The following is a 16,844-nucleotide window of genomic DNA, read 5'->3' as shown; positions in this document are numbered from 1 at the left end:
AGATCGCTTAACAATATTCATTTTACTGGTGCTCGTTTGGTTTTACCTAAACCGAAAATTTGGTAATTTTGCAATTACCTTTAAGTGAATAATTCAAGATTCGCTTATTTAAAATTTTTGAAACTTTGCACGAGGGTTTGCCAGATTGGTCTCTTCAAAAAGTTATCCTACATTTTTTCTATAAAATGTACAGGGAAGCCAATAATTGACCCTCTTAAAATTTACATGAGTTTTCCTATGTTCCGCTCGGCGACGTACCACCCGGTATATACAATACATATAATATAATTTTCTATTTTTAAGTTGCCAAACTTTTGAATTCACGATATATGAGGTGAATATATGCGAGATAAATCGGTAATAATTTTTTTTCCAAGCCGATGGAAAGAAAGGAACCAAATTTTATGAGATTATATACATGCTTGAAGAGATAATTTATATCTTCTTCTACTATTTAACTTTTTTTATTATAAAATAGTTGCAATTTTTATGTCGAGAAAGTAAGACTTTTTTATACCAATAAACATTTTAATCGTTGACAAATGAAAAGAACTGTAAATTTTCTTAGAAGAAAAAGAAAGTAAAAGAATGCTTCGATACCATTATGCTTCACTTTACTTGAGTAAAATCCCCGCTCTAATAACTATATTATTAAGAAAATGTGTAAGCACCACAGAAAAGTTCACAGTTATTACCTAAGAAGGCTAAAATTATTAAATAAAAGTAAAAGTTATTTTTAAAAAGCCATTTATATTTTTATAAAAAACACTTATTTACAATTAACGTCATTAATATATAAGGGCAATACAAAAGCTACAAATCCTTTTACGTTCTGTGTAGTTTGTAATAAATCAACCTTCACTTATCAATAATAAGTGTATGCGGCAGGAATGGCAGCAGCCGCAGCAGGATATACTCCAGAAACACTATATGCTACTGGAACTCCAGCGGAGTAGGCTGCATATGGGGCATTATATACCAATTGAGGCTTTGGGGCTGGTTTAGCCTCAGGATTTGGTGCTGCAAAGGCGAGAGCCAAAATAGCAAATAAAGCGAACAGCTGCAACAAAAGAAATTGTTATAAATGGATTTAATAGGAAAGCTTAACTACAACAATTGGCAGCAAAATCAAAATATTTGAATTATTAAAAACTAATTTAAGAGTAATTTTTACTTACATATTTAAACATCTTGGCGGTTTTATTTACTTTAGCTCACTGGGAAGAGATGAGAGCAGAATATGTCTGATTCCCAATTGACACCAGTATATATACTCCTAGGGATTTTGAATGAATTAACACAAGTAACATGCAAAATAGTTTTTTTTTTAATATGGTTCACCGTTTTTTAAACATGGGACATCTGTTGTTTATTGCAGTTTTTTTGCTGTCGAGTTTTTCTATTGTTAAGCTTTGATTTGTTATTTAAATTAACCTTGTCAACTATGTCTACCTACCTGTGTGTGTCAATTATATACAATAGTTTAATTTTAGAGTAGCTTAAAGTTAATCTATGTATCTAAACAATTTATTTTGAGATAACAAATACCTTATTAATTTATAATGAAATGATTGTTTTGTAAATATTATATTTATAATTATTTTTTATTAAAGTTCTTAATATTTGATGTAAATCAACTTTAAAAGGGCAAACTTTTAATAACTGCGAACGTTTATTGCTAGAAAACAAATGAATTTTTAAAATAAAATATAAAACGACTAATAAGCGAAAGCTCAAACTTAAATAGGCTTATTATGAAATAAATTCAAGATTTCTTCCACTTCTGTCGGTCTGATCACCATATCCGTTGAAGTTGTAGTTTAAACTATGGCGGTAAGGGTCGAATGCGTGATCTGGAGCCCTGAATGAGTATAGAGTTTGGACGTTTGGTAAGCCATAGCAAGATGAAATCTGAAAATATTATTAATTAAATTAATATATACAATTTATACAACATGCAGGGTCATAGAGAGCATTAGAAAAACTAGACTAAATATGGAGGTTATGGATTTGTCTCCGCAAAGGCAAATAAAATCAATCAAATCTGCAAATACAAAAATAGGCAACTATATAATAGATGACTGAATCATAAAAATCGCCACCATCAAATGGATGAATGAAATCTATCCAGTAATGCTACAAAATGAGATAACAGCCCTACTGTCACACCTATGCATAGCATGAGGCGATATGCCTACTCTAAAGCCACTGTAGTATGTCTATCGAACATAGGCAGAAATAGAGACGAAATGAGTTAAATATACTCAGTCAAAGTCACTTAAAGAAAAAAATAGTACTGGCAACATTTCTAGACATAGAAGAAGCATTTAATTTAAGAGTGTTCTAACCACAACAATGCACTTATAAGAAGAAGAGAGATTAAGGCTAGCCTAAGGCAAAGATCAATCAGTTGAACCTTAAGGAATAAAAGAATCATAGAGAGGGACTCAAGGATATCCCAAAATAGGTATTCTATCGCCATTATACCAGTAAGCCACTACACTATCTAACTAATAAAAATATTAAATGTAAGGATGCATTGCTTAGAGTTCACAGACGCCTTGGTCCAGACACCCAGACTTAAAAATCTTGAACTGTTTCAGAAAGACACAGAATACACGAAACATAATTGACAAGACGTGAAAGAATAAAAGCTTAAAACCACAGTAATTCCTTTTACACAGAAATGCGTCATTCAAGAATCAAGACTAAATGGAACACAAAGATTGTTTTAAAATCAGTTAAATACCCCAGAGTAGAGACTAAATAATGATCTGGTAGCCACAAGTTTGTCCTCAAAGTAAAAGCAGCTCCAGGCAGATATAGGAGACTCTAGCAGATATGAATATATTTATAGCTATATGGACTCAATTTATGGCTATGCAAAATGCAAAGGTCATAGTTATATGGTTCCATCACTAATAGCAAGCAGTTAGGTAAATCCAGGAAGGTAATTCAAAGACTAGCATGCTTATGCATTACAATTGCTATATGGGCAATGGACGTGCTGCTGGATCTACAGCAAAGTTACATCTTCGTGGAAGCCTGTTACTTCTGCAACAGGCTCAAATAAGACCAAAGCTCCTTAGAAGGGCAAATAAAAGCTGTGAGCAAGAAAATAGAGGAATATCAAAAGGTCAAGTCAATCTATAACTTGTCATCAAACAGTATTTCTTAATATTGCTTTAACAGATATTATTCTGTGAAAGGCACAGACAAGCAGGACACCCTCCCAGTAACCCTCCAATAAAATCAGTACTTCCAATGACCAGTATATATAATGACAACTCAACAACTGAATTGCAACAAAATTGCCATGAGTTTGGCAAACTATGTCACAATACTTCAAGCAAAAGCCATTATGCCATATATACCTAAAATCAAGAAAAGAAATATCCAGGATAAAAACATAGTTATATAAAAAAACAAAGGTAAGGACACAAAGTCACGGTCTCATCCAATCTATATAATTTCTTAAAAAAGCTTAAAAGCTACACGTGTTTCGCTCCTGTCGGAGCATCATCAGGCCTAGACCTACACAGATCACATTACATACTTTGTTTTTGTTTTCGTTTGGTCTCTTAAAGAAAAATGCAAAGCATCCTTAAAGATAATTAGCTCCCATTAAGTCAAATCCAGACTAGAAAGAAACCTATTTAAGAGCCATTTAGAGTATAGCCAGGACCAAAAAACAATCTGTAAAGGTCACCATGGACATGACGAAGCTCTAGGCAGACAGGGCTGAAGTCACAAGTTAAAAAACCCAAAATAAAGGCAAGAAAAAAGAAGGACAAAGACATGTTAGTAGGTTCATAAAAACCCTTACGCCCAAATTTACCACACAACCTTAAAATTAGAGCGAGAAGTTAGTAAAGAAAATACTTGGTCTGCTTGCAGGCCATTACAAACTTAGAACATTAAAAGGCCTTTCAATGTTCTAAGACTACAAATTAAATAAATACCTTTGTAGGCCATGTCAGGAGGAGGGAGAAATCTCTGAACATGTTTAGTGTCAGTGTAAAACATTATGCGAGGTTAGGTTTGAAAGTTTCGAACATGCAAAAGCAAGGGTCACGCCTAAATAAACAGATACTAGAATATATCTAGAGGTCGGTGTAACATAAGAGTTTTATCTATAAAGCCAACTCCAAGCGTCTAATCTGATCTGCTCTAGTCTAACCTTTCTTAACTCTAGTAGGTCAATGTCTTAAATGTTATGAAGATTATCTTATGATTACTCATTTGAGGATGTGATTTAATTCTACTGAAGTCCAATCCATTTTCTTAAAATGTAATCCAACATTACATAATTAATTAGAGGTTCCATAATTATGTTTTAAGACTTCCATCCAAACCTATTACATCCAATGTTTTTTTTTTAATTTAATTTTAACGACAAAATTGTACTCATTAAATATGTGATTCATCAAGCTTCTTTAAGATTCACGTGAATTCAATGTACTCATTACAATTCAACCTAGAAAATTTTTTTCAAAAAGGTATAATGGTGTTACTAAAAGTTATTCAATTTCGTCCATGTTTAACCTAAAGTGGCGAAGCAATGCCTATTTTTTTTTAATTTATTTCTTGTAACTATTAATGAGCCAATTATCTTTCAGAATGTCATCTCACCTAACCTAAGGAGAATCCAACGTTATAAAAATTAGTGAGGTAATTTATATAGTATAGGATATTAAGGAGTGTCATTAAACCATAGTTGGAGTCTTTTAATTCTAATTTTAAAATATACAGACGATAGTTATGTTACAGTTAGTCAATTCTAGTGAAACCCGACATTTTTAAAATTTAGTTTTTGAAAACGTCACTAAGGTAGATATAATGCTGGCTGCTTGAAACTTGTAAACAAAAAATTAAATAAATAAATCAGACAATTAATTTATTAACTATGTTAAAAGTTTAATAATTAAGAGTAGCAGAAATGCAATGAGTTTCCAGAAAAAACCCAGTTTAGTGACAACCGGTGAAATTTACAAAAAATATTTAAAAAATGAAAATTCAAGCCTATGCAGTTACCCTGGTAATTAACACTAACCGTATATAATTAAAATTTTATTATTTCTAAGAATATATGCTTAATGTACTCACCAACAAACAAAAACCAACAAACAAATTTAAAAAATTGATCATGTTGTGGGATGACATGGACAACGTATCACAATAGAATGGGATTTTTTTCAGTTTAACCTTATGGAATATTAACTACTAAGATTTTACATAACAGATGCAGGAACAGAACAAGTCTATTAACATACCAAATTTCCATTTTTCTTGTTTTGTTTTTGTTATTATATTTTGAAACAAAACTTAACTAAAGTAATTTATTGCCATGTTAAGTGCAGAAAATGGTTAATATCATGTGAATATCAAAAATGCATTTTAAGTTGCTTGGTTATTCACTCTCATCAAGAATCTAATTTTTTGACAAAGAGTTTTTATCCGTGATTTAAAGAAAATTCCCGAGCAAATACGGATAATAAATACCAATTAATTATATAATTAACAAGTTATGTTTTATCTTCTCAACTTCTATAAATTTAAACTTTTTAATTGATACACCCCATAACAAAAACAATAGAATAAAACGAAATCACATACTAATTCTTATAATTTATTTCTTGAACCAAACTACCTCACGAAAAAATTCCTAATAATAATCAGTCAGTTACAGTTAGCAAATCCATGTTCAAAAACTCAAATCGTAAAAGTAGTCAAAGGTGCGTTGTAGTAACCATTAGAAGAATGGTACGGAGCATAGGCGTATCCCAGGTTATTGTATCCGTAAGTCCTTATTCCAGGGTATTTGTAGTCGAAGGCAAGAGGGATATCCGCAGTGGCGTACGTGAGGGCCAAGCCCGGTTTGGGAGCCGGATTTGGAGCGCACAGGGCGCATGCGAAGAGAGCGAAGAAGGCGAACTGGAAACAAAACATTAAAAAAAAAGTGTATTTATTATCTGAAATATTATTACTATTTAAAATGTTTTTTTTTTCAGTGGTTCAAAAAGTTAGATTATATATTCAATTTTTTGGAATTTCTAAAACAGTTTGTTTTTTATATTAAATTATGTCCCCATTTTTTCTAAAATAATTTATTACACCACCAAAAAACAAACTTACCAATTTGAACATTTTTAACAGTTTTTCTTAGACTTATTACTGCAGAACAACCTCTATACAAGCCAGTTAAGCAGACCCATCTTATATAGGGTCTTAATATAGTCTGTTTTATAACCTGTAGGCTTTAGGCATTTTTTTTTCTTCTATAATGGTAGAAAATGAGAGGGATATGCGCAAATTAAGCCTCCTGCTGCCGTATCTTGACCTATGGTAAGCAAAAGTATCGTCGAAGGTTAGTTGGATGGAGTGTGAATATATTTTTAGTAAAATCAATTTTTTGCGTTCTATTAGGATGTTACAAGTTCGACTAGATTAGATTAAAATAAGGGTAAAGTTACACTGAGATAAGATAAGATCTATTTTATGCTCCTTACTAATTACTGCTTGATGTTAGTCTCAATTCAAATTACTCCGTAGAATCCTATTGCTTTGATAAAGGTTAGTAATTGTAATGGCTTTAGTTATGGGATGATTCCATTTTTAAAATTTATAGCTACCAAGATATATGGCACGATTTTCAGCAACGGTTTCGCACGCAGCTACTAGGTGTTCTGGGGTCTCTTCCTCTTCCCTGCGGAATCTACATTCAGTGTTCTAGTTTTAATTTGCTGCAGTTTTTTCGAAGGTGACAATGCCCCATTAAAAATTTGTGAGAATACGTAGTTTAGTTTTAATTAAACTTACTAGAACTTTAGATCTTTTTACGTTGATACTTCCAAGGAATATTTTGGATTGCCTCAACCCTGGATAATCATCGCAGACGCGTTCTCTGACTTCTTTCTCCATTTTTGAAAGCTCATATAGGTAAATATTCTTACCTATACCGCAGAAAGGTTCCTGTTCCACAAACTGAGAGCCAAAACCCTTTCTTGCCAAAATATTGGCTTCTTCGTTACCCTGCACGCCTGTGTGTCCAGATACCCAAAATATTGTATCTTTATTTTTCTTTCCTAGCTCATTAAGTTTCCCTAAGCATAGTCTCTTACCATTTTAGAACTGATGACTCAGTGCTGATATGGTCGCTTGACTGTTGGTGAAGATTGTGATGTCTTGTTTGAGAGAGTGTTTGTCCAGGATGAATTTAGCTCATCTTTCTATAGCGTATATTTGGTGCCAGGTCCCAATTCTCCAGCTTCTGTTTCTGTTTTGGTTTGAGCACCATCTGTGTACCATTTGATAATATTCGATTTTGGTAAATGAGTGACTTTTTCATATTTCCTGTTACTTTTGCTATCAATTTTCGTAGTGAAATTCCTCACACTGTGATATCATTCTTGGCATGATCGAAGGGAATGGATCTTGTTTGAAATGTCAACTTTACTTCTTACTGTGTTTAACTTTGTTAGGTAATTATGGATTTTACCATCATGGTGTACACCCATCGCAGTATTTTGGGGGAATATTCCCAGTTTTTCCCCGTTAGGTTTCTACAGAATATAATGGCTTTAGTTGCCTTATTTACTATAATTTCTGGATGTTTATTCCTACTAAGTTTGCATTTCGGTGGCACTCAAAGATATTTTACTTCATTCGATGTATGTACAAGTTGTCAGCCCAAGTAAATATGCTGGGTTGAATTTTCCCTTTACAAGTAAAAAATGTCCCTTTTTTGCCGAATTAATGCTCAGTCCTTCTGATGTACACCATTCTTCCGTAGTGCTTATGATTCTTTGTATGAGATTGTATAATGTGCCCTCGTATCTGCCTTTGACAATAATGATGCTGTCAGGCAGGTTATTTCATGGTTTGTCAATATTTGAAGTAGTTCATCGACTTCTACACCTTGAGGCGTGCCATCAGTAGTTCTGATACTTGTGGTTCTTTCACCCATAGTTGTCTCAGCTGTACGTGTTGCAAGCATTTGACAAATCCATCGAATTATAGTTTTGTTTAAATTTCCCTTCTCTAGGGCATTTTTGACTGTTACAGGTGACTTATTATCAAATGCTCCAGATATATTTAAAGAAGCGTAGATGGCAATTTCTTTCTCATTCAGGCGTTTCTGATTGATTTATGTTAGTTGATATAGTGCGGTTTCTCTAGATCTGCCTGTTCTGTAGATCTGCGCTCTATAAGCATGTTGACATGAATGTAGAGGTGTTCTCTCCAGAATGTCCTTCCTGATGTAGTTGTCTACAAACTTTTCTATTGTTTTCAAAACTCGTTTTTGCTATTCTACCCAGGTGAGGACGAATTTTCTCTTGTTCGTTTTGTAGGAGAACAGGAAAAACTCCATCCATTCATGGTGACTTGTACGTCTAAAAGGTGTTTATTACCCACTTCATACTTTCTGCTGTAAAGACGGATCTTGCAATATAAAGATAGGTTGACTATATTTAATACTATCTAACGCAAATGTGTATTTACAGACGAGAAACACTATTTTCCACCGCATTTCATGTACTTATTACCGTTTAAAATCCATTGAAGTTATATATATTTTTCGTAGAAACATAATTTCATTAGTATCGTGCATGATTCTTGGAGCTAAAATTGGTTATTATGATTAAAAAAATTTAAGGCTTAAGGCTCTTTAAAACACTATTTTTCTTATGTAAATATGTTCTCTATAGATAAGAAACATAATTTCACGACTATCGTTCATAATTCTTTGATCTGAGATGGGGTTTTATGTAAAAAAATAGGTAATTAGTTTTTTTTTTTAATTTTCTATAGCAACTTACATTTTACATTAGTTTCAAAAATATAATTTCTCTTAGGCATTTAATTTTTATTAAAAAACGTGAATTTTAAGCAATGTCTAAACGTGAGACCAAACAAAAAATATTCAATTTGTTCTAAAGTATGCATAGAACAATCATCATCTTTGACCAAAAAGTTAAAAACAGTAAGTTCTCCCAAAAGTTCCAAGATAAGATACATCGAGAGATGTAAATCTTAATCAAAATTAACTTCAAAAACTGCCGTTACATCCTTTTTAAGAACTTGTGATTTCCTCTTAAACAAAATAATAATAAATAATATTTCATTTCGAACAAGAAGAATCCTTAAGTGAATGCCCTCACAGTTCAAACCACCTCTATTTATTTAAAAACTTTTTCCGAGTTTCCCTGATTGAAACTTTGTTGACAATAAACGCCTGCTGCGACTCCTACGAACGAACTCCCTTGTCATCACCGCCAGTTTCAAAAAAGGAAACTTCCTAATCAGGACCAGGAAAAGGGAAAACTAGATTCCTATCCCACGACATTTTACAGTATATGTATGGTGTATTTGGCAGGGGTGTTTGAACCTTTGTTTTTAATTATGCGGGCTAATGTAGGACTTTGACGTGACTGAAAACGGCAACATCGCCGTGTTTTAAACATTTGATTTAGATTGTAATAGTGCATTAAGAAAAAAACTTTTAAGACATTTATGAGCAAGAGTTTCTACATTAAGAAGCTCAATCGTCATGTGGCATTTTTGTTTTGTTATTGCGGCTTCTCTTTCTGTAGCTCGTACAACCTAGAATAGGTTTTGGCTGACTCAACAACGTTCCTCCACGGGACTCTGGCCATCATTAGCTCTTTAGCTTCATAGAGTTCTAAGATCTCATGCTATGTTGTCCCTCCACCGTAGTCCTGGCCTTCCTAATAGCCCTCTATCGGTCGCACCTTCTTCCATACTAATTTAACTTGCATGTTCCTGTCTGGCGGCTCATATAGTCCTTCTATTTCCATGTTTTTCCTACTACGGCATTGTTGTGTAGTTTCATCCTATGTAGTTCAGCATATACTCTATAGGATTTTTATCTCTGCAATTCTCAGTCTGTTCTCGTTCTGCTTCGTCGTGGTCCAGGGCTCCTAGAACTAAGACATATTTTTAGATTTTATAATTTTCTTTAATGCAAAATACTAGCGATTGGCACTTTTTGTCGATCATCACATTTTGTTTTATCCTATTCCTACGCACAGTTTTTGATATGGATTTACTTTTATAGATCAGGTACTTGGTTTTACTCTCATTTATTTTTAGGCCTATACATTCCGTGACAGAGTCATTTCTTAGAAATTCTTTTTTTTTTATAAAAGGTAAACACACAAAATCTACAGCATCACAAATATATTTAATAAAACGACGAAGGTTACATATTTCGCTCGACTAGAGCATCATCAGACCATTTTGTGTGTTTACCTTTTATAAAAGTGTATGACCAGCATCTTTGGGATAATAGATGAATTTTTCGACTTAGAAATTGTTCTTTAACGTTTACAGTTGAGTTTCCAATGACGTCCATCTCATCCGCAAAGACCAATATAAGACGGGAGGCCCGATTGTTTTTGCGTCCCTGACTACCTTTCCTAAAGCTATATTAAAAAGTAATGAGAAGATGGCGTCTCCCACTTTTCGTGTCAAGTTTACTCGGGACTCCTAGTTCTACCAGAGCATTCCGTAGATCTACCCACAGGACCTTGTCATACGTTTGTTTAAAGTCGTTAATGTGTTGTTGTACGACTTTATCGTATTTCCAGCACCTCTACAATAATTTATGAATTGTTAACTCTGATCTAAGGTTGATCGCTCTTTTCTTAACCCATATGATGCCTAGCTGATGTAGGTTAGCCCTTCGAGTAGTACAAGGGACCAGGGACAAATAATATATTCAGTATTTATTAATTATATTCCCCGGGCACGATGACACTCTCTTTTCAATTACTTGGTGAATCATTACGCTGTCATTAATGGTCATTTAAAGTGCTTGGTCATTTTCCAGCTTGGTAATCGCCTTCGTTACCTCCTTAAAAGTTGAATTCGACCAGTGGCTCTGCGGTATAGTAGGAAACTTTATTTCTCCCTTGGTCCTGCTGTGCCTTTATTAATTGGTCGAAATAACTTCTCCACACCTCTGAAGCTCCCTTTAATGCTTCTCCCTCTAATGCTTCCTGCTAAATTTTTCAATTTGTTATTTGTTTCATTTCAGTTGCTTTTAGGTCTGGTAACATTTTTTGTTCTTTTTGTTGTGTACTGTTGTTGTGTGCTCCTTTCTTTAATCTAATTATTCTTCGTGCTGTTGTTCTTGTTTGCCCGTATTTCTCCATATTGTGTTCGGTTCGGTTTTACTCCAATTGGGCCCGTGTGTCTTGCTCTTATATTCTTTTTACACTCCTTGTCGAACCAAAAGTTCCTTCCCTTAACCCTTTTCTTTTTAACTATTATTTGAAAACTACCAATTACTGACCTCTTAATGTTTCCGTATGTTTTTTTAACATCCTTCCATCAGGATATTGACTTAAGGTATGTTACTAGACTCAAATCGAAATCCATACCTCTGAGGCTTCTTGCGTCGATTATATTGCTGAGGTCTCTTACATTAATTAGACAGGGTCAACTTGATTCTTTGTTACTCTATTTTTAGATATCCAAGATTGTTTATAAATTTTCTTGTGTTTGATTGTTGATTTGATCAATAGGTTGTTGGGTGCTGTTAGGTCTACTAATCTAAGTCCTTTGTCCTTGAAATACTCATGTAGGCTATGTTTGCCAATTCCTAGTATAAAGCCCTTCTCTTCTCCTATTTTAGCATTGAAGTCTACCAACATTATTACCGTGTCTTGTTTGGGTATTCTGTATAAAGAGTCTTACTTTATATCACCTTTTTCTTCAGTTCGCACAAGATATAGATAACATCCGAATAACTATCGTAATAACCACTTGCCTTCAAATCTGAACTTAGCTTAACCCTTCTGCTTTATACGGCGTTGGTACCAACAAGAATGGCATTTAAACTACACAGTTGCTTCAAAGAACTAGCCTGTAGTTGGCAACATCGCTTGTCTAACGACTATTAGGATTTCGTGTGTAGCGACTTTGTTACAATATGATGCCAGAAGTATTAGCACTCACATGTATGAAGCTTGGTATGGTGAAAATCGAAATCGTATGTTGGCCATCTTGCTTGGCAAAATTGACAGGGAGCTGACAGACAGTTGATGTCGATAACCTTTTCTAATCTGTTTAAAATTAGGGTAGTTCAGTATTAACAAAATACTTTAAACATTTTTAGATTAATTCTAATTTATAAAGGGTGTCCCAATAAGAGCGCACGTTTTAATTGGTAAATAAAAGCCATCATTTATTTTAAACTGAGTGTTATTTATATTTTAATGTAAAGCTAATATACTGCAATTAAACGTGAAAAATAATAACTGGCAAATGGCCGCCTCGACTTTCGTGACAGACTCTTATTCGTTTTGAGAATTTCGTTTTTCAACTGTGAAATTGTTGTTGGGTTATTAGCGTATAAGTGGGATTTTAAAAAACCCTAAAGAAAAAAGTCACAAGGCGTTAAATTGCATGATCTTGCGGGCCAGTTCTGGTCTCCATTCCGTCAAATGACACGGCCGGGAAACTTTCTTTGCAACAACTGAATTGCTTCACGTGTAGTGTGACATGTCGCACCATCCTATTGGTACCACATACCGCCCGTATCCATACCGTTCAATTGAGGCCATAAGAACTCAGTGAGCATATTACGATAGCATTCGCTGTGCACGGTAACTGCATTTTCAGCCTCGTCCTCTAAGAAGTACGGTCCAATTACTCCACCTGTCCAAAGTCCGCACCAAACAGTGACTCTTAATGGATGCATTTTCTTCTCATGAATGACTCTAGGATTTTCTTCGCCCCAAATTCGGCAATTTTGTTCATTAACAAAGCCATTAAGGTGAAAGTGTGCCTCATCGGTAAACAAATTTTTTTTGGAAAAATCGACATCCATTTGTTGTTTTTGCAATGCCCAAGAAGAAAATGTACGGCGCGTCGCATGGTCCACTGGTTTTAATTCTTGGGTCATTTGAATCTTATAGGCATGTAAATGAAGATCTTTTGTTAGAATTCGGTGGGTAGTGCTCTTCGAAATGTGCAACTGCTGTGCACGATGACGGATAGATGTTCCCGGATTCTCGCCAACACTTTCACGCACTGCGGCAATATTTTCAACAGAACGGCTAGTACAGTGACGCACTGGTGTTTTTACATCCACGACAGAACCATTTTGTTCAAATTTATCAATTAGTCTTTGGACGATCGTGTGATTTGGTGCATCGTATCGACCAAAAATGCCTGCGCAATTTACGAACTGTTTCCGCAAAACATTCTCCATATTTGTAGTGTGTTTTAACAATAATAATTCGTTGTTCGACCGTATATCGTTCCATGGCTACTAATCGCAAACTGTTTACATTATTCTTTTCAGTTTTTTTTTTGACATACTACGATAAAATAAGAATGCTGCGCAATTCAAAACGTGCGTTCCTATTGGGACACCCTATATAATGTATATTATAATAAATTATTGTATATTAGGTATCTTATTTTAAGTATTTTTTTTCAGGAAAATTAAATTATAAATGTATTAAAGAGAAACATTGATTTATTTCCATTTGTCCAATTGGTGATATGTCCTACACTATTATTAGTACACTGTCGTAGATTATTGCAGTAAATTAACTCATTTAGACCTGTAAAATAAAGCTGAAAAGTTTTATTTTTGTTCAGATCAATATCTGATACTAACACCTAGTCAAAAAGGCCCTTTTCTCAATGAGTAGGCGTTTGCTTTAGATATTACAATTAAATGATATCATTGTCAGATTAAATAAAATTTGATTTCCCGCCTTAATTTGGTCACGCCTTTCACCATTTTGATTGGTCCAATTAGGCACATCAAACTGTCAAGTTAGTTACAACAGTTGCCGTTGCCAAGCGAGAGGACGCTAGCTGATTTGTCAGAAGGATTTCTATCAGTTTGTCAGCAACTACCACTTCTCTATATATTTGTGTTCTGTGTTGGCACTGTTCAGGTAGCATAAGCATATGAGCATGTGATTTTCATGTATGTACATACCTTTTTGATTACCGTGAACAGACGTGAACACCACTTGCCTAAAGGACGAATAGGTTACAAATGGAGTGAAGTTGTCGTTGCAATTGCAATTTCAAAGTATAAAAATACTTATAGAATACCAAGGTTGCTCTAATTATCAATTATCTGTCATTTAATCCTTTAATTGCATGTAATTTATAATGAAACCAATTAACTATTTTTATCTCGTTTAAAAGGCTGCATAAAGACACTTTGCCGATAAAAAGAAAAGGTAAATACTTCTTTTTAAAGTACGTTACTTGAACCAGTATTACTGGTAATCTACATTACTGTAAGTGCGTGCAAACTAACAAAGAATTGCTTTTACCATCGAAGTAAATTATATGGAGTATTAACATGTTATTAGTTGTTATATGAGTTTTACGAGTGGCATAAATATACAATGACTGCATTTGTATATATTTACAATGTATAGGTCACCATCAGGATCAATTGATATATTTATCAATATCATGTCAGATATTGGCTGCTGATTTCAACATCAAATCAGGAGACTGCATACAACTATATGAAACATTCATGTTTGATCTTTCCCAATAAGCTCATACGCTCTGAGAGACAAAACTGTTAAGTAACACTATTCAATAAGGGTTTCTCTAATCATCTTGGCCTTGGCCCCTTTAAAGACTAATGCTGCCCTGATCAAGGTTAAATGTAGGCCGTTAACACAAAGACGAATATCATTATCTTTTTCAATGTATCAATGAGTTCAGTTGGAATTTTATCATACAAGAAGTTTCAGCTGATTCTAAATTTTGTATATTTCTGGACGTGTTCGTGCCGGTTTAAGTCAGAATCGTATTATCAACTCAATGATGTTTTGAAATCAATAAGAGAAATCTTCAAGTTTTTAAAAGAATATCTGAATCGATATCTATCGTAAGATATTAGGCAATAGCGCATGTAATTTAAGTGAATTTCTTGAATATAATATTATCCTCTAGTGTTTCTGTCATTTTCTAGAATACTTATATCTTAGCTTTGCAAGTTTAATAAAAAACCATATTGAAGGAAACTTTTTAAACTCTTGACAAAGTTGGCTTTATACTTTTTTTAAATATTTAATTTACGGCATTTTAAAATTATACGTGTGATGCTAACAAACTATTGACGTATGTATGTACTAAATCGTATAATAACATGAATAAATATTTTTAATTTGAATAATATATATAATTATGCGTAATTCACCATTTTACGAAAATATTACATTTACTATACTATACAGGTTTCGCCTTCTTTAGGATAGATAGAGTTGCTATCACCAGGAGATTCAACTCAATTTAAATTTTTTTTTAATTATAGCAGCATGGTTGGCCAAATAAAGTTTTTTCCAGTTTTAAATATACTGTGTGTTTTAAGTTGTCTCAAATGAATATTGAAAATTCTTACGGATCAACAGTTAGCTAAAATACACTGTGTTTTTTTTAATAATCCCATATATTTAAATGATAAATATATAATATCTCTTTTATTTGGTGTATTTTAACCTCTTTTAGTATGAAAAATAAGATTTTAAAACAAATATTGGAAACTTTGGCAATATCTATTTAAATTGTATATGAATCAATATATTAATTTTTAGAATCTACGTGTATTTTTTGAGAATATTTACTTTTTAAATACATTCTTTTCTATATATTCTGTAGAACTCCAAAACTTCATTTAAACAAAATAAATTTGAAAATACCATTTGAAATGCATGTAGCATACAAATGTTGTTCAATGACCACACAATTTATTTCAGTATATTTCTCATACACACAGGAATAATATTGCATGCTTCTAATGACTGCTTAAATTTTGGCTATAGCATAATAAAATCAAAATTGGGTATATTTATCTCAGTCGCAGTAGCATAATAGAATATATGACAAGAATATAAGATGAGAAGTTAGTTATTTTTGTTAATTCCTCTAAGAGTATATAAGGAGATTTCGATGTAACGATTACTTATATTTTATTAACAAGCAGTGAAGTTGTCTAGTAAGAAATGGCGAATTTTGCAGGCAAAATGGTAAGAAAAAATTGAAAATTTAAGAAGAAAATTTTAAACGCGACTTTTGTTAATTTGTGCGACACTTTTTGTTAAAATGAACTCGATTTTAATTTTAATGTACTCTGTAGGTACTGGCAATTTATAAAACTTACTTCATGAGTCTCGAGAAATTTCATCATTTCCGAGGCACGGTTTTAAATTTAGAAATTATAAATTTAAAACAATTTAACATCGATATACTATCTATATATTATATCATTTATAGGTACTCATAAGTTTTATACTTGCATTACTGGCCGTCACAGGCAGTTTGGCAGCACCATATCCAGTGCCACTTCCTGAAGCTCTTCCATAATATTACAATGGATATTCTGGATATGTTTACCCTGGATATAGTGCTTATGGAAGCTACCCTTATGGGCTTAATTATTTTTATAGATAGAGAAACGACGTGTTAAATATGATTATAATTATTCGCTGAAGTGAAAATCTCTTTTTTTTATTTTTCTTTGATTTCTTTGCTTGTTAGATATAAATAAACCTTAAGCATTTGAGTTATACTTTAGAAAGCATATAAGCTTATTAAAAATAAATTACTTAAGCAGGTGTTTAGTGTATTTATTCTAAGAAGTTTAAAAACTGGATACACATGGAACAATTTTATAAATGCGATTTGTTTTTTTACTAAAAGTGATTCCGAAAATTGCGTTATTTACGTAAATATTTAAAAATATTAATTTTTTTTATTTTTGGTTTTCTGTTGCTAATTTGTGGCCTAGTTAAATCTAAGCTCTTGCACATTTTTCACAGCAAAAAAATAAT

At 33.0% G+C, this 16,844-nt stretch overlaps 3 long non-coding RNA genes across 3 annotated transcripts; 1 reads left to right on the top strand and 2 right to left on the bottom strand.

Moving 5' to 3' along the window:
* Nucleotides 1–730: 730 nt before the first annotated feature.
* LOC126739831 (uncharacterized) lies at nucleotides 731–5,197 on the bottom strand. The gene is made up of 3 exons (XR_007661707.1): nucleotides 5,107–5,197; nucleotides 1,179–1,911; nucleotides 731–1,060 (listed from the first exon to the last, which is right to left on the bottom strand). It is a non-coding gene; the product is annotated as an uncharacterized LOC126739831 (long non-coding RNA).
* A 416-nt stretch (nucleotides 5,198–5,613) lies between these two features.
* On the bottom strand, nucleotides 5,614–8,668 carry LOC126739832 (uncharacterized). Its single transcript, XR_007661708.1, has 2 exons — nucleotides 6,136–8,668; nucleotides 5,614–5,934 (listed from the first exon to the last, which is right to left on the bottom strand). It is a non-coding gene; the product is annotated as an uncharacterized LOC126739832 (long non-coding RNA).
* Nucleotides 8,669–15,920: 7,252 nt separating this feature from the next.
* On the top strand, nucleotides 15,921–16,628 carry LOC126739833 (uncharacterized). Its single transcript, XR_007661709.1, has 2 exons — nucleotides 15,921–16,040; nucleotides 16,288–16,628. It is a non-coding gene; the product is annotated as an uncharacterized LOC126739833 (long non-coding RNA).
* The last annotated feature ends 216 nt before the right edge of the window (nucleotides 16,629–16,844 follow it).

Source organism: Anthonomus grandis, chromosome 8, assembly GCF_022605725.1.
Source record: "Anthonomus grandis grandis chromosome 8, icAntGran1.3, whole genome shotgun sequence".
In the NCBI taxonomy this organism is placed as follows: Eukaryota; Metazoa; Arthropoda; class Insecta; order Coleoptera; family Curculionidae; genus Anthonomus; species Anthonomus grandis.
The sequence above is the reverse complement of the archived record's forward strand: the minus strand, read 5'-3'. Positions and strand labels throughout refer to the sequence as shown.